Source organism: Callorhinus ursinus, unplaced genomic scaffold, assembly GCF_003265705.2.
Source record: "Callorhinus ursinus isolate GAN/ISIS: 27379988/994484 unplaced genomic scaffold, GSC_fseal_2.0 scaffold16, whole genome shotgun sequence".
NCBI lineage: Eukaryota > Metazoa > Chordata > Mammalia > Carnivora > Otariidae > Callorhinus > Callorhinus ursinus.
Genome location: NW_027397078.1, coordinates 34333746 through 34358655, shown reverse-complemented (window position 1 = coordinate 34358655; position 24910 = coordinate 34333746). Strand labels below are relative to the sequence as shown.

The following is a 24910-nucleotide window of genomic DNA, read 5'->3' as shown; positions in this document are numbered from 1 at the left end:
GCACAGCCAGGCCAGACCCTAGCCTCCGGGAAGGGGCGCACACTCGCTTGCAAAATTTGTTGGCAATAAAATATTTGAACAGCTGGGGTCCCGCGCAGAGTTCCGTCATGGGCCATTTTATACAAAGGAGGCTTTTTTTGTTTTCCACACTCCAAAAAGGGAAAGGTCTTTTCATGTTTGTATTGAAAAAGTAGCCAATCGCCCCAAAAGGTCAGTTGGGCTATTCGTTTTCTGGCTTCTTTAACACAATTCCTTGTTATTAGCTATGTGTTTTCAATCACCTGGCGTGCATTTAAGCGGATTATTCTAACATAAAAGGCATTTCACTTTTTGAAGATATTAGAAGGCACGTTTGTCTCTTCGTGGTACTGTTGGTATTCAGGCTACTGTTTGCACTGTGGGCCACTGTTTTATGTGCTGTTTCATATTCATCTGCCTCTGAATGGTTGGCTGCTCGGGAGAGACTGAGAGTGTTGATCTCCATCATTCAGATCTCAGAACTTAAGGCTTTTCCGTTTTGTTTGGGTTTGAAATATTAAGGTGACCAAGCGAGAACATAAATGAAAAGCTTATTTAAAAAATAGTCTCCTTCGCTAAAAATACCCAGAATCTTTCCATGCTTTTAAAAAAATTTTTATTCGAGAGAGAGAGAGAGAGAGAGAGAGAGAGCGCGCCCGCGCGTGCATGAGGTTTGAAGGGGGGCGGGGCAGAGGCAGAGGGACAAGCAGACTCCCCGCTGAGCAGGGAGCCCAAAGCCAGGCTCAGTCCCAGGACCCTGGGATCATGACCTGAGCCGACGGCAGACGCTTCACCGACTGAGCCCCCCAGGTGCCCCCATTCCATGCTTTGGTAACTCTTTAGTGAAGCTGTTTTGTATTTTTTAGCAGAAATGCAGAAGTATTAGCCAGGGCCTAGTTCAGTGCCCTTGTAATTGCTGGCTGAGTTTTCTTAAGCAATAAAGGCAACCTAAATGGTCAATTTGTACATATTTCATTTTGCCTTAGTCTAAGAACTCATCGGTGCCCAAATAAATCTAGAAAGCCGAGCCAGAGAATAGGGTAGGCTAAGGGTTTTACTATTACCGTTCTGCAGGGTGAAGCAGTACCTTTGTCCATCCTTGGACCTGAAAAAGGTTTTTGTTTTTGTTTTTTTTTTAACGATTTTATTTATTTATTTGAGAGAGAGGATGAGAGCCTGAGAGGGGGGAGGGTCAGAGGGAGAAGCAGACTCCCCGCTGAGCAGGGAGCCCGATGCGGGACTCCATCCTGGGACTCCGGGATCATGACCTGAGCCGAAGGCAGTCGCTTAACCAACTGAGCCACCCAGACGCCCCTGAAAAAGGTTTTTTTGATCAGGGGTCCCTTTACCCCCGTGCTCAGTCCCCAGATCAGTGATGTGTTCACTGGATATTCGCTGCCTTCCGAGCTGGTGACAGGCTGGTCTGTTTGCTCCCGGCTTGCTCTTGGCTCCCCCTCCTCCCACGTAGTATGGCTACTTGTCAGGAAGGAAACACAGAGAGGACCCTAAAGACCTAAAGACCCTAAACTTACAGCGTTTTCCTTAAATGACTTTAATGCTGCTTATTTCACAATAAATTGAGAAGATCTCCCAGAAAGTTTACTGCTTCCTTTTGGAGGTATCAGCTCAGGCTTTTCCCTTGCATTTTCCAGAAAATTCCATCTTCAAAGAGTTGAACACCCTTGCCCCGTCCGTATCACAGGTTCAGGTTCCGGGTCTGCCTGACCCCCTCTGGCTTTCGTGCTGCTTTTGATACTCAAATTACTTGTTCTACTGCGGGAAGACCTTCACTTACTGCCTCAAATTGGATTTGCAAGGGCTGTATTTATTGAAGAGGAGGAACTTGTCTGTTTTTCCCTTTTGCTCTGCCATGAAGCTAAGATTAATGGCCCCATATAAATTGCTGGTCTGCTCCTTTATCTGCAATACGTGAAAAGTTCTGACCCCATAATACAGGTAATGAAAGTCAGCGGTGGCAAATAAATCAGCTTCAAGTGGGTCAGTTCATTAGAATGGCTTGCTTTGTTGCGTTTGTCTTGAACCCCTGGAATCTCGGCTCCACCCCTTCTAGTTCGGAGACACCGCTGTCCTGGCCCCCACCTTCCTCAGGGCAAGCTGCTGTTCCTGGGGTGGGGGGCCGGTAAGCTCTTTTCCGGTTAGTGGCAGGCTTTTCCTTTGGCCTGCTCTCCTTCTCACAAGCCTCTCGGCCTGTCAGGGGAGACTCGTCTTCCTCTTGCTGCCCTGAGGCCTAGAGGAAGGGTTGACCCCTTTTTCTTGGGGCCACTCCTTCAGCCTCTATGCTGCTTTCCAACATGGCAGCCACGAGCCACACTGTAGCTACTGGGCACTTGAAATGTGGCCACTCGGAGCTGAGATGTGCAGGAGGTGTAAAATTCATACCAAATTCCAAAGACTTCATACAAAATAAATAAGTAAATGAAAGAATATCAAAAACCTCAATAATTTTTACACATTATACATTGAAATGACAATATTTTGCATCTGTTGGCTTCAATAAAACGTATTATTAAAACTAACCTCGGGGCGCCTGGGTGGCTCAGTCGTTGAGCGTCTGTCTGCCTTCGGCTCGGGTCATGGTCCCGGGGTCCTGGGATCGAGCCCCGCATCGGGCTCCCTGCTCGGCGGGAAGCCTGCTTCTCCCTCTCCCGCTCCCCCTGCTTGTGTTCCCTCTCTCGCTGTGTCAAATAAATAAATAAAATCTTAAAAAAAAAACCTAACCTCGTGATCTTTTTACTTTTTTTTTTAACGTGGCCACCAGAAATGTAAAATTCCATACGTGGCTTGCATTTACGGTTCCTGTTCCATTCCCACTGGACCATGCCGGCCCCCCCACTTGCTGTTTCTCTGCCTTTGCAGGTCACCCCGTGTGGCGCCATGGCCTCTTTCCACCTGTCGCGGCTCCCTGGACACTCCTCGGTCGTCCTCTGGGCTGGGATTCCCGCTCTTCTCCATCCAACTCTTCTCATTCTAACTCTGGGCCAAGACAATTGTAACCGGTAGCTACATGAAGCCAGCAAGTATTCGTTCGGCACTTACTGTTGTCAGGGGCTTTGAGGCTCTGGATCTATATATTTCCTTACAGGGGAAGAAACAGATTGCAAAGAACGTATCATCTATTGAGAGGGAAGGGATTATAAACCAACAGGACAAAATGAGAAGGGTTCTGGAACAGGTCTACGTATAAAGCACTATTGGAAGCAACAGGAGTGTCGTTAACTCCGCCTGTGGTTATCCAAGGGAGCCCCAGGAGGAGGCCACGGGGGAAGCACCCACGGGAGACAGAGGTGGAAAGTGCCTCGCAGGACCAGATGCCAGAGCTCCAAGAGGACAGGGTGGCAAGGCTGCAGAGGGGTGGGGAGCGGACGAGCCAGCGCTCTGGCCGGGGCACTGGGTGGTCAGGCTGCAGAAGAGCAGATGATGGTGAGAGAGGAGGATGGGCTGATGGGGCCTCGGCAGGCGGGGTGGGGGGTGGGGGTGGGGGTGGGGTGGATACGGCTGCGTTCCTGCTGGCTCCAGAAGCCGGAGAGGAGGATTTGGGTGGCGAAGCTGGAGCAGGGCAGGACACGGCACAGAGGCCCTTACAGGACAGGGGCGGGGTACTGAGCTGGATCAGTGCTGAACCCGGTCATGCGTCTTTGTGAGCGCCCACCGGGCACTGGCAGGGGGAAGGGGCCGGAGAACTCGCTCGTGGGTCCCGGCTTCTACAAAGGTCTGCAAGTCTGCCCTTTGACCCGAGAGCGGCTTTTGCGCTCAGAAGTTTAGCAGAAACAATGACCTTGTTCACCAGCCTCCAAGGGGGCCGGCTTGCCGAGGCAAAATGCCGGAGGTTTATTAAAAGTGAAAACTCATTCTCCAGTAAACGCCTTACTTGTCAGAACCTTCTCTCCACCTCTCCGTGACAGGAAATCCAGGGTAATGAGCAGTTATGGAGCCCATGTATTTTCTTGGTTCTTGAAACCCAGAGACCACACGTTGGAGGACCCTCTCAGCTCAGGGATGTTGCAGACCTTTGCCGGCGGGCCCCCCCAAGACTGGATTTCAGGCAGCAGGTAGCTCCGCGTCTGTGTGCCCAGGACTAACACACCCACACCTGTTGGCTTTCACCGCTATGTGCGGACAGGGTGCTCGGAGGGGAGAAAGGCCTTGCTCCAAAAAAAAAAAAAAAAAAGTCAACACTGGGGTGAAGTTTATTTTATAATGAAAATTAAGGCAGAATCTCCCCACCAAGCCAAGGCCAGAGCATTGCTTAGAGATTTTCAGCTCACAAGATTACCTGCGGACCTTAAAAAAACACCACCACAGCAAAGAGCTGCATCCCTGGAGAGTCTGACGTCATTGGCCTGATCTGGGCTTTTTTTTTTTGAGCACTCCCAGGTGATTCCAATCTGCAGCCAAGGTTGAAAACCTGAAAACGACTGAGTTAGATTTTAGAAGTCCATCTTTTAAAATTTTATTTATTTATTTATTTTGCACTTTACTTGGCTCTGATGTTCTGCCTGAAGTGGGAGGAGGGGAAATTGAGGTGGTTGATTCAAGGCTTAGGAAACCAAATGGACCAGTCCAAAGTGGCGGAGAAAGTCCAAGGTGTGTCTGGGTCGGAGAAATAAATCAGGACTGCCGCTGGAAACCTCACCTGGAGCGGGCTCCTCACTTACTGGACTTCTTTATTGCTCAGCAAAAGCCACGGCAGTTGTCCTGAAAGAGCCAGAAAGATGCAGTTGCAGATCAGCTTCTCTACGGCCGGTGGTGTTCCAGTAGATCACCCGGAGGGGCTCGAGAAAACACTGATCGCTGTATCCCACCCCCAGAATTGCAGGTTCTCTAGGTGGGGCGAAGCCAGAAAATCTGGATTTCCAACAAGATCCCAGGTGATGCAGCTGGTCCCCAGAAGGCAGGGAAAAAGAGAATTATTTCAAATGAAGATTCAGCAGAAATCGGCAGACATTTGCACCGAGCGCCCACTGTGTGCTGGCAACTTGACTGCCCAGAGACAGAGACCCAGAGTCCCTGGAGAGGACTTCCAGTTTCTTCTTGGAGATGGACAGGGCTAGAAAAAGCATGGCTCACACCTTTGCAATATCGAAAACACAGACAAACTGCAAGTTCAAACTTTCCTTGAATCTCTCTGACATCTGAGGCTGCAGGCCAACCGACCAGCCCAGAATGGAAGAACAGACAGACACCCGCAACAAGAGACGGGACATAAGCCCTTACTTCCTTGGGGCAGATGCTATAAGAATTTGCTAGAATTTTTTTTTTAAGTTTGTTTTTAAAATTATTTTTTGTGGAGGTCCTCTGTGGGTTTTGGGCCACAATTTGAAATTCATTTTGAGACAAGGTCCCCAGTTCTGCCACTTCTGGTTTCCCCAGCCAGGCCATAGGGTAGGAGTGACGGAATAGGAAAAGCCCCCAAACCTTCCGTTGTATAGGGTCCTTCAAGCCAGGAATGAAACTGGATGAGTTTGAACAGGTGAAGGAAGCCCCTTGTTTGGGGTGCTTAGAAGAGCCAGCTGGAGGAAGCCCAGTCTACAAATGGTGTTTGTGCCGACAAGCTACGCAGGTATGGATCAACAAGGATTCTTTTTACTAGCAATGTCTACCGTTGGTGGGGCTTGCCCCTTTGCAGATGGGGTGGGCGGGACATCCCTAGAGCTTTTCGCTCCTGACAGTGTTTGCTTTCTAGCAACATTCCATGCATGGCCTCGAAGTAAATTCAACCTGCGTCCTTACAATGAAAGAAGTTGAGTAAGGGCAGTCTCTTAAAAATTGCCAATTGCTGGGCAACTCCTGTAACTTTTTCTATATATAAAAGTTTTAGCCTTGGATGTCTGAGAGAAATCTGGAATGTTATTGGAAGCTCTGAAATCTGAAAATATTTTTACTGGACTTTCTGAATTCTTTAAAATAAAGCCCATGGAAGTATATCATTTTTCTTTCCTGGGGACTTTTGGATAACATAAAAGAATTTCATGGGAAAAAATGTTCCTCTTCCAGAAGGTGCTAAGAACCAAGATTTGCTGCTTCTCAACGAGAGGCCAATAGAAGTCGGACTAACTGGAGAAGGGAAGGGTAATTCTTCATCCCCTTTACGTTCCTTATTCATTGTATCTTATTCTTCATAGCTTTCAGGATCTGTCTCTCTGTAGCCCATACTCCCTGGAAAGATGCCCGATTCAGTTCTTCCTCTCAGAATTTGTGTGGACAATTTTTACTTCCTGTGAATCCTTTACTGCCTAAACCATCCTTTCCCCACCACACAGCTTGGCCCACATACCAGGAACCCGGGGTGGGGGGAGATGTAAGCCCTAAATTAAGAAATGTTCTCTCTTTAGTTGTCAACATAAAATAAACTTTCTAGAATTTCCAGGAATTCATCAGTAATCTATGGTGAATTCTTGGTATTTCCTGGAATCATTCCCTTGTACTCATCCTCCCTTCAAGCTAATTCCACCATTTAGAGAGGAATCAAACCCATTTTCCAAATATCTGGAGTTGTGAGTCTTCTATATGCTATGCTCAAACGGAAATATTGACTAGCTGTCCCATACATGGTCCCTGGTCTCGCCAGCCTTGCTTCTGGATCTGCCAAAGGAGTCTCACACCTAGAGTCTTTAAACTGGACAGTTGTGACCCTGATTCCCAGTTCCGTATTCTGGGCTCTACATAAACTGCCCGACATACAGATTCACATTTGATTTGAGAACTCTTTTGGAACTGGCCAACTTCTCCCCACCAGCAATTAACCCAGGTACAAATCGGATGTCCTGAGCTGGCATCGACCTCAAGTTAACCCTTTGCGTCTACTCTCACCTTAACTAGCTGGTACTGAGTTGGTACGCAAGATTGAGGTGCTGTGAAATAGGCCTGGGCCGAAAGCACCTGGAATAATTCCTCCCCCCAACATTTCCCTGGCAGTTGGCTTACCATTTGGGTTGAAGGAGATGATCTTTGTGAGTGACCAACCAAAGCTGAGCATGATATATGATTTCTTTCACTTGGACATTCACATGGATTTTCTAAAAGTCCTTAAATACCCCCAGAATGAAAAGCCTCATGTCCCAGGAGAATAAATATATCTAACCCCCCCCCCCGACACAATCACACACACTCACACTCACACAAGTCACAGAAGAGTATCACCGCAAGGGAAAGGGATTACGTTAATGAAAGGCTAAACCAAGGATTGGTGTCCATTCGCTCATTCTTGTTAGGATTAAACTGAAAGCCGTTTATCTGCCACTAGTCACTCAGGGATAGATCTTGGCTTTACTTCTGAAAGAGATTCTTGGCACAGTTTCATTGTTAGGGATACAGGATCCAAGACAAAAAAAAGAAATTGTCCTGAAGGAGTATACAAGAGTTATGGTCCTCAGATCTTTATCTGTCTTGATGTTTGGAAACTTGCTTTGAGAGCAGTAACATGGGGCTGGAGTAGAAGGACGGGCAGGATGGGGAAGCCGAGAGAGCCGCCGGGAAGCCGAGAGAGCCGCCAGGAAGCCGAGAGAGCTGCCGGGAAGCCGAGAGAGCCGCCGGGAAGCTGGGGGCTAGCAGCTCTTCTCTTTTTCTGAGCAGGGGAATACAATTAGACAAGAGTTATAAATACATGAGTGTAAAACCACAGTGTGTCCGAGTAGAGTAGGGCAGTGCTGAGTCCCTATCACTTGTGTGTGAGGGACAATTGAAATTCATTCATGGAAAGTTCATGAAGACGAATAAAGTTACTGCATTCAGCATGGCGTTGGTCCCTAACATGGGCTTCCCCAAGTTCTATCAGGTCTCCGTCTCCGTCGATTTCTACTGAACCAGGAGAGCGAGTGCCAACTTCTCTTGATCTCTGCTTTTCAACATTCAACCGAGGTGTGCTTCGTGGTGACGACAGCTCGGAACCAAAGGCCCCAAGGACAACCTTGCAGGCCTGAGTGGCGCATCCACCTGGATTCATCTTTATGTGGACTCAAAAGAGTCTTCAGGTCAATTTTTTCCACCACCCGATGCATAAAATGCTCAGATTGCATTAAAATCAGTTCGATCGTTTATCAAAATTATTGAGTCCATAATATATACCAGACACCATCGTGGGCACTGGGCACAATGCAGCAAATAAAATAGGACAGAGATCCCTGCTCGCCTGAAATTTATATTCCAGTGGTGATATAGGGAAAGATGAAAGAAGGGAGGAGGGTGGGGAATGCCAGTGGTCACGCAATAGGGCGATTTTATCGTGGTCGGTCCCCAGCGGCGATGTTTGCGGAGATGTTTGACAGAAGAACTGAAGGAGAAGAAGGGAGACAAGTGGATGTGTGGGGCAGCAGATTGCTGAAAAAGGAAGTAGTGCGTGTGAAGGCCATGCAGTAGAAGGCTGCCTGGGGCACGGAGGCGGGGGTGGGGTGGGGTGGGGGCTGCAGGGAGTAAGGGAGGAGGCCAAGTAGCATGAGAAATAATAATTAATATTTCAAAAAAGTCTTCTTTCTCAATGTGATTCTTTTATTTTTTATTTTTTTATTTTTTATTTTTTTTTAAAGATTTTATTTATTTATTTGAGAGAGAGAGAATGAGAGACAGAGAGCACGAGAGGGAAGAGGGTCGGAGGGAGAGCCGACTCCCTGCTGAGCAGGGAGCCCGATGTGGGACTCGATCCTGGGACTCCAGGATCATGACCTGAGCCGAAGGCAGTCGCTTAACCAACTGAGCCACCCAGGTGCCCCTCTCAATGTGATTCTTAACCAAATAACTTTTCTGATTTTTCCTTGTCCATCCAGACAAGATAAATGACTTGAGGTGTCAGCTGTATTATCACTAGCAATATTAGAAATTATAATAAGGGTGTGCTATCTGATCTACTTTCCAGTATCACATTGATTATTATCTTAATCACGATAATCTCCACTGTGACCACCAGTAACGCAGTGGCTCCTAGGTTTACATCGTTCCATTTGACCCTGCAGTAATGCCTGGATAACTATTATTTCCCATTTTGCAGATAGAGAAGTTTTTCAGAAACATTAGGTGACTTGCCTAAAATTGCTCAGCTAGTAAATGCTGGCGGAGTGTGGACTGGAAATTCAGTATTATTTTTGCTCAGTTCTACGTACTGCTTCAATACCCGCAGCCTTCAGTATATACCTGCTCAGGGTATCTTTACCCTCTTTAATTGTTCCTTTCAGGAGGAAAGGTTTGTAGCTGGAAAAGATTGGTTTACCAAATAAGGAAAAAGTAAACTAAACGACAACATTTATTTCAGTGTTCTATATCATAGTGAAAAATGAGAAACAACCTGAAAGTCCAATAATGAGAAATGGATAAGTATGGTAGGCCGAATAATGGCCACTCTAGGAGATCTGCGTCCTGATTCCGGACACCTGTGAATATGTCTCCTCACGCAGCAGAGGGGAGCAGGGCTGGGCTGGATTAAGGCCACAGGTGTAATTAAGATTGCTAATGCAGGAGATTATTGAGCAGCCGCTGCAATCATGAGTGTCCTTAAAAGTAGAAGCGGAAGAAAGGCACAGAGAGAGGCCATGTTGCTGGCTTTGTAGATGGAGGAAGGGCCACAAGGTGAGGAATCCAGGTGGCTTTTAGAAGCTGCAGAGGGCAAGGAAATATTCTTTCTGGAGCCTCCAGAAGGAACACAGCCTTGCAGACTCCTGGGCTTCAGCCTGGTGAGACCCATGTCAGACTGCTGAGTTGTCAGATAATAAATCCATGTGTTTTTTGGGGTTTTTTAAAAAGGATTTTATTTATTTACTTGAGAGAGACAGAGAGAGAGCACGAGCAGGGGGGCAGAGGGAGAGGGAGAAGCAGACTCCCCGCTGAGCAGGGAGCCTGACACGGGGCTCGATCCCAGGACCCTGGGATCATGACCTGAGCCGAAGGCAGACGCTTAACCGACTGAGCCACCGAGGCGCCCCAAATCCATGTGGTTTAAGCTGTTCCATTTATGCTAATTTGTTACAGCAAGAGTAGAAAACTAATATAGTAAGTCAATAAGGACTGTGTACTTAAGGGTCTGCCATGCACCCATTTCAATATGTATGAGGTCCAGGTGGTAACACGGAAAATTTTTAGGATCTACATTTAAAAAGCATTACACAGACGTGTACACACAGGGTGGTTAAAATTATGCTTGAAAAACAAAGACAAAAACTAGTTCGGTGGATGTAAAATCTGGGAGAAAATTGGCAAAAATGTGAAAAATGGGTCTACTGTGAGTGGCGAAGTGATGCCGATTCAGTTTTCTTTCAAATTTTATATGTTTTTCAAATTTCCTTTACGGGCCTGTACAGAGAAAATACGAGAATGAAGTTTTAGGTTGATTTATGAAGTAAAAATCCCATTCAGAGAACTGTAATGATACACGTTGCCCAGACAGAACACTATCAATCATTACATCTGTGGGAAAATAGCAGTGTTCTTTCCTATTTTATCTAGGAAGCCATATGGAGAAACAGTTGTCGTTTTAGCAGCTGGTACCAGAATTTCTAGGTAGGGAGAGACCTGCCTTAATTGAGAAGTTGAAAAAAAGCTTTATCAAGGTCGTGGGCGAGAAGGCAGCCCTCAGGCCTGTGTGTCAGGCTAGTGCTCACGTTGCATAGTAGAGAGGGAGCTGGAGAAGCAGGGGACCGAGGCTGTTTGGGAATGGGGTCAGAAGAAGGTGGGGTTGGAAGAAGATCTTTGAAGGAAAACACACACTCGCAGCGTGTTTTCAAAGGAATTCAGTGTGTTGTAGATCAGGTAGCTCCTCGTCACCGCAAATCTTCAGCCAAACTGTAACTTATCCACATTGGATTGGATTTCAGGGGGAAACGCTAATAAGATGCATGTGGCCCATGTAGATGGGGAGAGAGAGCTGAGATCTGAATCACATGTCCCTTCAAAATTTGGTCGGACATCCGTTGGAGGTGTGCCTACCCAGTGCCTTCAACTTGGCTCAGTCACCAGTGCCCCTGAGGTGGATGTCCCCTGCCCTGCTCACCATCTCCCCTTCCTGGGGTAACTCCTGGGCCTCTCATCCTGCATGGTGCATGACAAAGTAGCAAATGTTTACGGAGCTATTTCACTACCTTGAGATGCATTTCCATCTTAGAAGCCAGACCTTGGATTCCCTGCGATTTGTGCCAGCTTGTTGCAAAGCAGCCTCTAACCAGATCCCCTAAGAGCCTATGGAAAGCTCCCCACTGCTGTTCCCCAGGCGCCCAGCAGCTCTTCATTCTCCAGCATGAGGTGGTTTCAGAGCCAGGAACCTGCAGTTATTCCGAGGAGTCATGGCACTTGGGCTGTCTTCAAAAGCCCGGACGGAGGATGCTAGGAGGGGGAGGTTGTTAGAGAACCCATTGAGGGTGCTATAGCCCCCAGGGTACTCTTGAGAGCTGAACAAACTTAACTTCCCTAGATACTCCAGAAACAGTTTGAAACTCCTGAGGTGCCCCTGATTGAAAACAAGGAGCCTTCCCTAGAGAGCCTTTGGGTCAAATCCATCTTTGTTCACAGTGGTCTCTCCAGAGTGGCAGTGGCTTCTTAGGTTTGCTCCAGTCCTGTTTGGAGGGCTCAATGCACCAGAACTGCCTTGGGATCAGATGGTATCCCAGAGGTCTAGTGTCTGCAGTGGGTGGCCAAATCTGTTGCCAAAAATGTGGGGAAGTACGAATGACGATACCAGTGTGTGCGTGTGTGCGTGTGTGTGTAGTCATGAGCACACACGTGTATATACTTATGCCCACTTATACATGTATACACATGTCTACACTTGTACCTACGGGCAGATAGGAGTGTATGTTACAAATTCAGGATTAAGTATGAAAAGTAAAATACATATTTAGAATAAGAAAAAAGACAACAAATGACAAATATCAAAAAAAAAAAGCTCGCAAATACCAAAAGCATCACAAAATCTGGAAAAATAACATATGTTAATTAACTCCCTGGAACACCTGTATATTTTTTCCTACATTTTTTAGCTGCATTTTCTTTGATTAGCTCTTCAAATGACAAAGTATTTTTTTTTTAAGATTTTATTTGAGAGAGAGAGCATGTGCGCGCGTGCACACACACACACACACACTCGTAGGGGAAAGGGGCAGAAGGAGAGGGAGAAGCAGACCCACTAAGCAGGGAGCCCAATGCGGGGCTTGATGTGGGGCTCGATCCCAGGACCCCGAGATCATGACCTGAGCTGAAGGTAGATGCTTAACCGACTGAGCCACCCAGGCGCCCCGTCAATGCTTTTGTAATGTTTTCTGTAACAGAACTTAAAAGGCTTTCCTCCATCTAGCATGATTGATTTTTTAAAAATTATCAATAGTACAGAAATTGATTTCAGCTTCCCCATTCATTTTCAAGTCGAAATGACATTCATTGCCAAAAATCTCACATAAATTTTTAGAATCTGTTGCCAAGCTTGGAAGGCCTATCAAATTTCTTGCACGTATGAGCTCTCAGATTTCAGGGCATTTCAAGTTTCCTCACACAGTAACTAACCTTAAACATTCTTTGAACTGATAACCCTCATTAAACAATGTGACACCACTGATAACCTCGTTTAGTGGTATACTCTTTTTGTGTTAATCATTGTCGGTATCAGTATTTCTTATCAAATTGGCAAGAAATTTCATTTTCTTCATCTGTGTTTATATGATTCACTTTTTTTCATGAACTGAATTAGCAAACAATCCAGGTGCCTATTCATTGCTCCTATTCAAAATTTATTTCTTCTTCTTCATGTATTATTGATTTTGTTATGATCTAAAAGGATCCTTAAAATTGTAATTCCTTTCTCAGTATCAGTGTAATTTCTGTTGATTTCAAATATATATCATATGCATGGTATATCTTTCTATTGATTTCATATATATTTTACTTATGTAGTGAAAATATATATATGAGATATATACTATATGTAGTGAAATCCATATCCTATGAAATTATATTTCATATATTTGAAAATACATGAAATTTGTTTCATATACACACATATGATTTCACTGTATAACGAGTTTATAACTGTATACACACTGAGCTATCATAGTCTGCTCCCAATGGGAGAGAACTTCCATTCTAACTTGAGGTTACTGAAGAACTAAATCTTCTACTTATAATTCAACTCACCTCATGACTGGAAGGTTTTCCACAGACCAGCTTCTGGCTTTCTGTATTTCAAACTTGCTTTCTCCTCCACCACCCCATACTTCTGGTGTCTCTAGGCATGGCAGCACACATTAATATTTTTTGCCTCTGGCCCTAAATGTCATGATTCCAGGTAAGTCATGCCAGGAGATGGAAGTATTCCTGAAAGCCATTCCTACATCAGGTTGACTAGAAATAACTTGGGTATAAAATACAAATATTTCCCACTAAACCCACTCTCTCTTAGTTAGATTTCAGAAATGCCATGGCTATCTCCAGTGCCACCCAATACAAGGACAGGGAGTCGTAGTGGAAAGAGACAGTAGACTTAACTAATTGTAGGTAAAACATACTACTTTTGCAAATTTTACAAAAACATATGAGCATGTGGAGACATTGCCTTGGAAGGGGCCCAGGTGTGCTGTGGAGTCTTTAAGCTTCATTAGTTTCCTGATCAATCCACTTCGGGAAACAAGAGTAGGTAACTGGATGATGCATTCTACTAGAACCTTCTCTGTCCTCTGGTGTTGAAGCCACCTATGGTTTTGCATATGCACATATTTTAATTATACACTCACACACCCCATATCTCTTTCACTCATTGTTTCAACATTTCCAGTGGAAACAGCTATGTTAGAACCAGAGTTTAAAGCAATCTATTACAGGGGTGCCACGGTGGCTCATTTGTTTAAGCAGCTGCCTTGGGCTCAGGTCATGATCCCAGGATTCTGGGATCAAGCCCCGCATCAGGCTCCCTGCTTCTTCCTCTCCTTCTGACCCTCCCTCCTGCTCATGTTCTCTTCTCTCTCTCTCTCCCCTAAATAAATAAAATCTTTTAAACAATGTTTAAAGCAATCTAATACAAACAGAAACAATTTTTAACAGTTATTTTTCCCAAATGAAGCAAGAATTGTACTTTCAAGTCGAGAAAGAAATTTTTTTTTAAAGATTTTTTATTTATTTATTGGACAGAGAGGGAGCACACAAGCAGGTGGAGTAGCAGGTAGAGGGAGAGGGAGAAGCAGGCTCCCCGCTGAGCAAGGAGCCCGATGGATGCGGGGCTTGATCCCAGGACCCCGGGACCATGCCCTGAGCCAAAGGCAGTTGCTTAACCAACTGAGCCACCCAGGCGCCCCGAGAAAGAAATTTTTATGTGATGATTTCGATAAAGGTAATACTTCACCAGGAATATAGGAGACTTTAAAAAAAAAATAAAATTATTTCTACGCTACCACAATGATAAAAGTTTCTGCCTATTATGAAAACAAAACTTCAAATAAAGAATAAAACAAGCCACCAGAAAGTTGTTTAAAAGGCTTTATTCTTTTGACTAACAATGATTGCCATTTGAATAAGATTCATGTTTTCTTTCAAATCTCATCTACAAAGCTTTATAAAATGAATCTAGATTTATTAATCATCTCTATATCTTTCATCAGTAGCCGGAAAAACCTTAATAAAGACTCTACTGACATTAGAAGATCCATTGCAAGAAGAAAGACTCTTTGTGTAGATTCATACGGGGGGGGGGGGATAAATCTGTGTCCTCCTGGTTCTTAGTGAATTCTTTCTGGTCCGTGCGTGCGCGCGCGCGCGTGTGTGTGTGTCTTACACACAACCCAACCAAACACTTCCTTTTGCAAATATTATGATTATCATTATCTCTGTTGCACCAGGGGAATTTTCAGCATTCTAAAAATAATTTCAATTCTGTGGAGTCCGAATGTTTTTAGTTACTGCTGCACAAACAGTGGGGTTTCACATCAGATCCATTTTGAAATACTATTAAAGACTCAGAAAATGATAAAAATATGAACAATGCTTTGAAAATTAGGATAACTTAACCTGATTAAAATCAACTTCTACACTAGCCAAAGGATAAAATCCTAGTGTGAATGGTTGAGCTCCAAGGCCTGATAAAAACCTGTTTCCTTTCTCTCTTCCTCATCTTCCGTTTGCTTCCTTTCTCACTGTATTTTTTTTCTGTACGACTTTAACAGCAGCTAGGACTGGTTTCAGCCCCACGCTTAACCCCTTGTTTGCCAGCCTTCATCAGAAATCCTCAACCTAGGAGTAAGGAGCCAGGAAAGCTCTAGGCAAAAGGTCTACCTTAAGGCAGGTGATTTCCTTCTTGTTTTCTTCCCGAGTCACCTGCTGTTGATTTTAGATTTTTGTACAACTGGATGAACATTTCCTCTCTCACTTGTACACATTTCATGATAGAGATAAGCAATTTGTTTTATTATCACCTTCAGCCATGCAAAATTAACTTTTTCAGTTTGATTCCTTTTGCTTGTAAATACCACAATGAAGACTAGTTACTGAAGTCGAAAAATTGCTCAATTCTTAGAAAAAGCTTGGTGGTAAAAATTACTATTTGTGGAGATTGCCCAAGGAAAGTAAAATCCATTGCTGACTCTAGATATTCATGGGCCCCAGATTAAGGACCTTTGTGGTAACTGATAGTGTACATTAGTTATTGCTGCATAACAATAGTTCAGGAGCTTGCAACAATTACCTATTTTTTCATGCATTGGTCTGTGGGTCAGCTACAGCTTGGTGGCACTCATCTGGGATTAGGAGGGCTTGGCTGCAGGCTGCAGGCTGGTTTTAGGCCCGCTCCACGTGTTTCTTCATTTTCCTTGAACCAGAGCTAGTTGAGGCCTATTTTTCTCATGGTGAATCACAGGGGCCTAAGAGGTCAAGCCCAACCGTACATGTACCCTTAAAGTTTTAAAGCTCTCGTCAAGTTTGCAAGCTTTCCACTGGCTACGCCCAAACCCAGGGGGCAGGGACGCAGACTCAGCCTCCTCTATTGCAATGCTAGGTCATGTGGCACAGGGGAGAGGGAAGAATTAAAGACAATGACCACTGACCGTTTTTTTTCTCTCTGTGACCTGACTTTCCCATTTGTAAAATAAAACACAACAAAAATGAAAAACTCTACCTCCCAGAGTTGTAAGGATTAATGTACTTAGAACAGTGCCTGGCGCACACATTTAAAAAAACAAAAACTTGGGGAGCCTGGGTGGCTCAGTCATTAAGTGTCTGCCTTTGGCTCGGGTCACGATCCCAGGGTCCTGGGATCGAGCCCCGCATCGGGCTGCCTGCTCAGCGGGGAGCCTGCTTCTCCCTCTCCCGCTCCCCCTGCTTGTGTTCCCTCTCTCGCTGTGTCTCTCGCTGTCAAAAAAATAAATAAAATCTAAAAAAATAATAATAAAAAAATTAAAAAACAAAAACTTAAAAAAAAGATTTATTTATTTATTTTAGAGAGGTTGGGGAGGAGGAGACGGGCAGAGGGAGAGAAAGAGAGAGAGTCTTAAGCAGACTGCACCGCGCCCAGAGCGGAGCCTGACATGGGACTCGATCTCACAACCCTGAGATCACGACCTGAGCCAAAACCATGAGTCGGATACTCAACTGACTGCATCATCCAGGTGCCCCACCCCCCAAAACGTGATAAAGTTGGTTACTGCTGTTGTCATGTCCCAGTTGTCCAATAGGAGGGAGAAGTTAATTCTTACGAATAGCCATACTTCTAAACATTATGCAGTCATCAAAAACAGCGATGAAGAGATGCAAGAATTTGGGGAAATGCTTCTTCTGTAATAGTAAGTGAAAAAAGTGGGATGTACAAAAATATGTGGATAATGTCATCCCAACAATGTACAAAATCTGTATGAATCAAAGACTTAAAGGAAATGCACCAATCATTAAATTCGCTGATTCTGGTGCTGATTGTTCTCTCCTTTTTAGTTTTCTATATTTCCCAATTTTCTTTTTTTTTTAGACTTTATTTATTTGACAGAAGAATAGAGCGAGCCAGAGAGCACAAGCAGCGGGGAATGGCAGAGGGAGAGGGAGAAGCAGGCTCCCCGCCGAGCAGGGAGCCCGATGCCGGGGCTTGATCCCAGGACCAAGGGATCATGACCTGAGCCGAAGGCAGATGCTTAACCGACTGAGCCACCCAGGCGCCCCTATATCTCCCAATTTTCTATGATACCATGTATTTTTCTCTAATAACAATAAGTTTGAAAAACATTGTTAAAAACAGAAAGAGGGGGTGCCTAGGTGGCTCAGTCAGTTAAGCTTCCAACTCTTGGTTTCAGCTCAGGTTGTGATCTCAGGGTCTTGAGATCAAACTCCACATGGGGCTCTGCGCTCGGCGAGTCTACTTGGGATTCTTTCCCTCTTCTTCTTCCTCCCCCTCTCCCTCTCCCCTTCCCACCATGCATGCTCTCTCTCTCGCAAGTAAATAAATAAAATCTTTAAAAATAAAATAAATAAAAACAAAGAGACCTAGGGTTTGAGCCATTATATGAGCATCTGATCCCAGCCATTAACTCTTTGTTTTGTGTTTTGGGGTAATTTTTGAGCTCTGTGCCTTTCATCTTTTCACTATGGACCAATACTATTAGCTTGATTGTTCAGTTTTTCAAATATCCAGCTCCTTTCCTTTTACAGCTGGCTTTGGATTGTTTCAAAGGTTAAATGAAGTACTTTCCATGATTGGAAAAATACACAGCAGAGGTTGGGGATGCTGTAAGCTTAGGAATGCAAGGAGATGACACTTCAGGTAATAACACAATTCATCAAAACACCTGACAAGTGCTGGGGGGATATCTATAAAAATTAATAGGTTATCTTTACATTATTTGTTTTAATTATTTGCCTTTTTCTTGAGTCTTCATGAATAATGGTACTGACTGTGAGCCTGACCCTTTTAGAAAAAAAATGCTACACTACTGTAATTATATTTTAGAGATACAATATTATTTGAAAAGTCACCTCGATACTATTCAGACATATTATATTATGTCCGGGACTAAGATCTTCGACGAATGCAAACTTTCCTAACATTACTCATTACATTTGGTGTAGATAGGTTGGCTGTGTGCATATTTTTAGCTCCATTAGATAAATTAAATTGGATTGTGTTTTTTATGTTTTTGGATTTCCAGACCTTCAGTATTTTCTGAAATCCAAACTCTGCTTATGTGTTAGCTTGAAAATATGTCTACAAATTCTTTGGTATTGCTTCCTGAAGAGGTTGAGTCTTAATTCCTCTCCCCTTGAGTGTGGGCTCTACTTATGACTCACTTCTAACAAATAGAATGTGACTAAAGTGATGGTATGTGACTTCCAAGACTAGGAGCTAGAAGTATGGCCTCTCCTTGCTCTTTCTTTGATCACTCATTCTCAGGGAAGCCAGCTGCCATGTTGTGAGAACACTCAAATAGCCCTACGGGGAGGCCCACTCAGCAAGGCACAGAGGCCTCCTGCCGTAGAGCCATGGAAGCAGATCCACTGGCCTCAGTCAAGCCTTCAGATGACTGCAGCCTTGCCGATGTCCTAACTACAAAATCTCGAGGGACCGTGAGTCGGAATCACCCAGGTAAGCTGCTCCCAAATTCCTATTCCACAGAAACTGTGAGGTGGTAAATGCCTATTGCTTTGAGACACTGTTTTGGAGTAATTTGTTAGCAGCAACAGATAAATAACACAGCTTACCACAGAACTTTACGGCTGGAAAACTCTCCTGAGAGATTTTACATCCACACCGTGTAGTGCCTACCATAAGTAGGGTCTGAACTTCATGGTAGGTTTATAGTGGTGAGGAAAACTAACCCCGGGAATGCCTGGGTGGCTCAGTCGTTAAGCATCTGCCTTCGGCTCAGGTCATGATCCCAGGGTCCTGGGATCGAGTCCCGCATCGGGCTCCCTGCTCGGCGGGAAGTCTGCTTCTCCTTCTCCCACTCCCCCTGCTTGTGTTCCCTCTCTGGTTGTCTTTCTCTCTGTCAAATAAATAAATAAAATCTTAAAAAAAAAAAAGAAAAAAGCCCGGAATCTGCTATGGGGCAGCTTATCTTTGAATTCCACAAACATGGAGTAAAAAAGGAGCCAAACCTTTGTGACGTTGAGGAAGTTACTTCATATCACTTGCAGCATTGTCATTGCTAGTTTTGAAGAGTTAGTAACTTTACTAGGAAAAGCTCTCCACTGTCTTTCTCAAAATTGTTGGTTTGAAAACCTCACAGGGAAATGATGGTGCCATGGTTTAGATTTGACTCAGTACCTCTCATCAGCTGGTTGTAAATATATCTTCTCGCTACGAATCATTTCGAATAATGAATAAGCAAAGTTTTCGCTGTGACGTGCCAACGTACTAGATGCCATCAGCCATTTTGTTGAAAGGTAGAGGACTATTTCTCATGCTGGACCATGTGTGTGATATTTTATTCCAAAGCAATCCTTTCACCATTTAGATAAGTACTTATCCATCATCACATTATTTAATCCAAAATTGCACAGGTTCCTCCTTTCCTCGATTATATTGTAGCTTCAACTCCATCTCATCAATTATATCGATTTCTTAAGCTGTTGAGACAAGGGGAGCTGACACGTACTCACTTTATCCACCTCTGCTCTAATATTGTGGGAATTATCAAGAGAAAAAGCTCAGAACCTAAAGTTTAGGTCGACCATCAGCAATTTTAAGAACCCAAATCTAGATAATCGGTGCACAAGGTGAAAGAATTAGATGGCAATGAACAAGACTGTCGCTTCTGGCCGAAGGGCAGCTCTCCCTGGCTGCCAGGTCCTTATATGCATAATCGCAGCCCCTGGGTCCCTCTGTTGTTATGGCAACCACCGCTGTATATCACACTAAAACCTGGTATTGCAATGTACTAGAAGCACAAAGCATACATTTTTCCTATTTTTCCCCAAGTTCTTTTTTCATGTAGCAATCCAACATGAAACACTTATTGGAGCTTTAAAAATCATAAATCCATCATCTCCCACTCTGAGATTTAGAATTAGCTTCTCCGACTGTAATAGCAATTCCCCATCAAACGGATCGAATACATTTCAAACCATTAGACTTTCTTTTCAAAGAAATGGGGTGGGGGGAGCGGGGCGGGGGAGGGATTGCCCTTGGCGATCTTTTGTGAAGCTCATCTACATCACTTGTTCCCTGATGTAAGCAGAATTAGTCTTCAGATTCCAAACTGCCGAGAGAGAGAGAGAGAGAGAGAGAGAGAGAGAGAGAGAGAGAGAGAATGAGGAGTGACATTTTTGCTTCTTTTCCACTAGGAACAGGTCAATGTTGAAAATTTCGAGGTGCTCCGTTTAATTCACACGGTAAAGTCAGAGGCTTCTTGAATGAAGAGAGCAGCCACTAGCTATGAGACGCACTGTTATTATCAGAATTGCTGGCATTCAAATAATGTGGAGAAGGCTATAGATTATAGTTAGATACAGAGCACTAAAACTGATTAAAAAAAAAAAAAAGCTTTCAGTGACCTAATTCAGGAACTACCTAGGATGCCTCCTGGAAAGAATTTTGCATTAAGCGTTCAGATCAAGAGAAAGACCCACATCCATTTATCTGACACATTTAATTCACATTATTCCTCTTTCTCTAGGGAAAAGATTATATAACCGAAAATATCATAACGAATGGAAGCAGGACACAGGAAAACCCTGTTTTCGAGTACATTGCTGACCTGATGTGCGTTCTTGCAAACATTTCTTAGATGCAAACTTAACAGCTGTTTTCAACATTAATATTATTATAATGCTCATTGCCAAGACTAGACGGTATTGCTAAGAATTTGTGAGGAACTCAAAGATTTGGAGTTTTAAATCTGCTTTTTCAATATTGGAGATAATCCGCTGGTTGCAACATCCTTGCCTTATAATTTTTTTCATGGAAAGGCCACTGCAATCATCTGGACAGTCTCGTCAGAATACAGCTTGAGAGGAAGGAAAGATTTTCTTTTAATAGCTAAACAACCCTAGGATCGCATTTATAAACTTTAGAAATGGAAATAAAAGTAAAGGTTGAATGAATTAAAATGTCCTTGAGCTAGAAAGTAAGATAGGATGGAGGGGAGAATGTCATCCGATTTATTTTGCTTCCACTCAAATACCGTAAGCAAACTCCAGCTACTCAGAGGCCTCATTAAGGCAGTATCCCCAACTAGAGGCGGTAGAGAACAGAACTAGGCCACAGCAATTCCCAGTCGGGCCACTGTCGAGGAAGCTGCTGACCTAGTGAGTTTCTGGAATGGGTATGCGGTGTCATCAGAGAAAATCGCCCTCTGCCTACACAAGGGGCATCTGACTTTCCTCACGAGGAGTCACGTCAAGCAAGCTCTTGATTAAGCAGGCTCTGCATTCCTACTTGGTCTATTCAACCAAGGACTGTGCTCTTGGTACCAGGGCACCCAACCGTGATGCCAAATCACCACAGATCAAGGCATGCCCTGGACAGTGTCAACTAGGATATGTTCATCATAGCCAAAAGCTCTGTTCTAAATGCAGAGCAAGTGATAAAAATTAATCAAGATTAATGGGTTGGCTTTAGAAAGGTTTCTTGAGATAACATGCAAGCTTTGGATGCTTTAAATTATACGACATCTTACAAATGAAACATCGCATGTTTTGGTGGCTAAGGGAAAAATCAATAAAGAGATAAGGGCTGCATCTAATCACAGAACCTATGGAATATTTTTCAGATTTTTAAAAATTTCTTCAACAAAAATGCATGGCTCTTCCCCATAGCAGATACTGTGCTGGGCATGCATTCAAAATCAAAGAGATATACATCCTAGCCTCATGATTTGCTCTAAAGAAGGTCAAACAACGAGATACGAATGAGCAATACGGGTGATCAGTACCACACAGGAGACCCTCCTCTGGGTGTGCAGAGGTTCTCTGGACCCCTTCGCAGTAAGGGGCATTGACGCCCCAGCTGTTGGGAATGTTCCCTACTTACTGCTTTCAGCTGACACCCTCCCCAGCAGGAGAGCGCACTGGATTAGCCATGTTTTTGCATAGTAAATTTATCCAGGTATAAAAGGAAGGATTTCTTCCCTTCTCTGGGATCTCTCAGAATTTTCAGGAGACATAAGCCATTGGGCAGCCATAAACGCAAAGAGAAAATTCAAGGGAAGCAGTGATTAATGTTTAAGAGAGGGAGGTCATAGCAAAGCAGGTTTTCCTTATTTGATGTACCTGATTTTGTGACGTTTGGGGCTTGGGGTTGCAAAGGAAACTGTTTAAAGACATGGTGAGTTCAGAAGGAAAATCCAGTGTTGGCCAGAAAGAGATTAAAGGCTCAGCTGGGGCGGATAGAGCAAGGCACTTTATCCCTGTGATGGAGAAAGGTCTTCCTTTCTTCTTCTTCTTCTTCTTCTTTTTTAAGATTTTATTTATTTACTTGTCAGAGAGAGCACGCACAAGCAGGGGGAGTGGGAGAGGGAGAAGCAGGCTTCCCGCCGAGCAGGGAGCCCGATGCGGGGCTCCATCCCAGGACCCCGGGATCATGACCTGAGCGGAAGGCAGACGCTTAACCGACTGAGCCGCCCAGGCGTCCCTCTTTTGGTGTTTTACTGTATTATTGCTTATCCTAGAATTTTGAGATTGAATTTAAAGCTTTCTGGTTTGAGCCCGTTCTGCACTTAAATTCAGGAATGTCCTCTCCGCTTCTTTCCCCACCTCTATCGGCATGTGAAGAGTAAAACCCACAGATAACTCAGTCTTCTGACTGGAGGGAAAAATCATCCAGTTCCTTGCTGGTCGGAGTGTGGTCCTTGGACCAGCGACATCGGCAGTATATGGGGGCTTGTTGGAAATGCACGCTTTCACGCCATACTCTGCACTTGGAGAATCAGAAGGTGCACTGTAACAGGACGCCTGGGAGATTTGTGCACATGATCAGGTCTGAGAAGCAGTGTTCTGATTCAGGGATCCTCAAAGTTGAATGTTCAGCAGAATCAGAAGAACGAAGGGTGACCTGTTGGACTGCAGATCGCAGGGAGCACCCCCAGACTTTCTGGTTGAGTAGGTCTGAGATGGGGCCCAAGAACGTGCGTGTGCAGCCCATTCCCAGGTGCTGCTGGTGCTGCTAACGAGGGGCCCGTCCTCCGACTAGCACGGCTGTAACTCATTCTCCTCACTGACTGGGGGGACCAGGGTTCCTCTGTGCCGCTCACCAGCTGCGTGACGCCAGGCACTCTCCTGACCTCTCCAAGCCCAGGTTGCTTTTTGTGTTGCAGGGGGTGATGCTAACTTCATCATGAGAATGTGAAGACCTTTTGAAACACCAAGCACCTGACCCAAGCCCGGCCACAGAATACGCTCTTCAAATTGGGGTCCGCAGATCACCAGCAGCACCAGGGTCCCCTGGGAGCTTGGAAGACCTGCGGTGTCTGGCTCCACCCCAGACCTGTGGCAGCAGACTCTGCAGCGTCACAAGAGTCTCAGGTGAGAATTATGAGTGTTAAAGTCTGAGCGAAGCGTGGGTCCTCATTTCCCAGTTCCAGCTGAGGGTACTGAGGCTCAGAGAATGGGGGTTTCTAGCCCCAGACCAGGCATCGGAAGCTTGAACCCCCAAAGCTCCCCCAGTGTTCCCACTCTCTCCGATTGCAGCCGCACCCCGAGGGTTTGATTCCCCATCTCAGGGGGGAATGCTCACCCTCACCCCGAGCACAGGTTTGCAGCACCCTGGGAGGCACCCAATGCACAGAACACGCATCCACAGCGAACTTGCCTCCTGACCTGGGGCTCCGCCAAGAAATAGATCGAGCCTGAGAGAAGAGAAGGGATTTCTGTACCTGAGGGTTTGCTCGTTGGACTTTTTGATTTTTTTTTTGTGTTGGATCTTCACACTGAGGTTCTGCTGGAATCCTCGTGGGCAGGAGAGGAATAGGAAAGAGAAGGGATAAAAGCAAAAGCCACGCAGGGTATGAGTCCCGCGGGGAAAGACAGACTCTAGGCTGCCAAGGAGAATGACTTGCTCACAGGGAGAAACTGGGTTCTGTTCGAACACATGGTGTAGCTGAGTTCCCACCACAGAAGTCAGCCCCCTCAGTGTTCTGGCGTGGGATTCTTTGCGAACAAAGTGCTGTTTGGGAATCATTACCATTTGTAGCTCTTTTATTGTATGAACCAAATGAATCCTTCCTGAACATTCTAATGAACACAAGAATACAGAAGTGACTTTAGCAGAGTTAGCAAGGTAGCGTTGCTTTTTTTGCATACTGATGAGTACTGACATCTGAAAAGTAATCTGACAGGAAATATAAAATAACCAGATTTATTTGATAATGAATAAAATTCTGGACACTGTCCTTCCCCCGTAAGTGTATGGCTAATTTTGTCATCGAACTTTCTCTTCGACACCTCTTGCGTTGTGAGTGAAGGAGTCTGCTTTCATTTCATTAGACCTCATGGACCCGAGGGAGGCTGGATGTACATAAACAGGCCGTCATCCCAAATACCATGGCTACAAGATTCACACTGCCCATTATAGTGGAAATCAATACAGCGGTACTCACTTTATAGCTAGAAGAAGTTCAGAGATGGGAAGTAATTTATCCAAAGTCGTGGCCAGTCCAGGTTGGGGATATGCTTAAAATTTAGATCCCTAGTCTGAAGCCTCTTCATATAAAGCATAGACATAAAAATGGTGAGCTCCAAGTAAGAGCTAGATTTTAAACTTTTGAGTCTTGGTTTCTTTGCCTAAGCTATATTTTCTCCTCCCTGGCCCTTAAGCATTGACATCTCCTGGATATAGCGCCAGGGTTATGTCCATGAAAACAGAAGCAACTTTGGGGAAAATGGATTTCAGCTCGGCCTTAATCAGAAGCCCCCTTGTGAAAATTGGGCCTCCAGTTCAAGACTGAGCAGAGCCCCTTTGGGTGAATCCACAACTCAACTCATTTAATGAATGAGGGATCTCAGA

General features: G+C 44.8%; 1 long non-coding RNA gene across 1 annotated transcript in view; it reads left to right on the top strand.

Annotated features, from left to right (window-relative positions):
- LOC112812554 (uncharacterized) overlaps window positions 1-24910 on the top strand; it is a 149686-nt gene that overhangs the window by 88924 nt on the left and 35852 nt on the right. The window contains exons 3-4 of the long non-coding RNA XR_012381105.1: window positions 18362-18553; window positions 23223-23430. This is a non-coding gene — a long non-coding RNA (uncharacterized lncRNA). The remainder of the gene's footprint in view (window positions 1-18361; window positions 18554-23222; window positions 23431-24910) is intronic.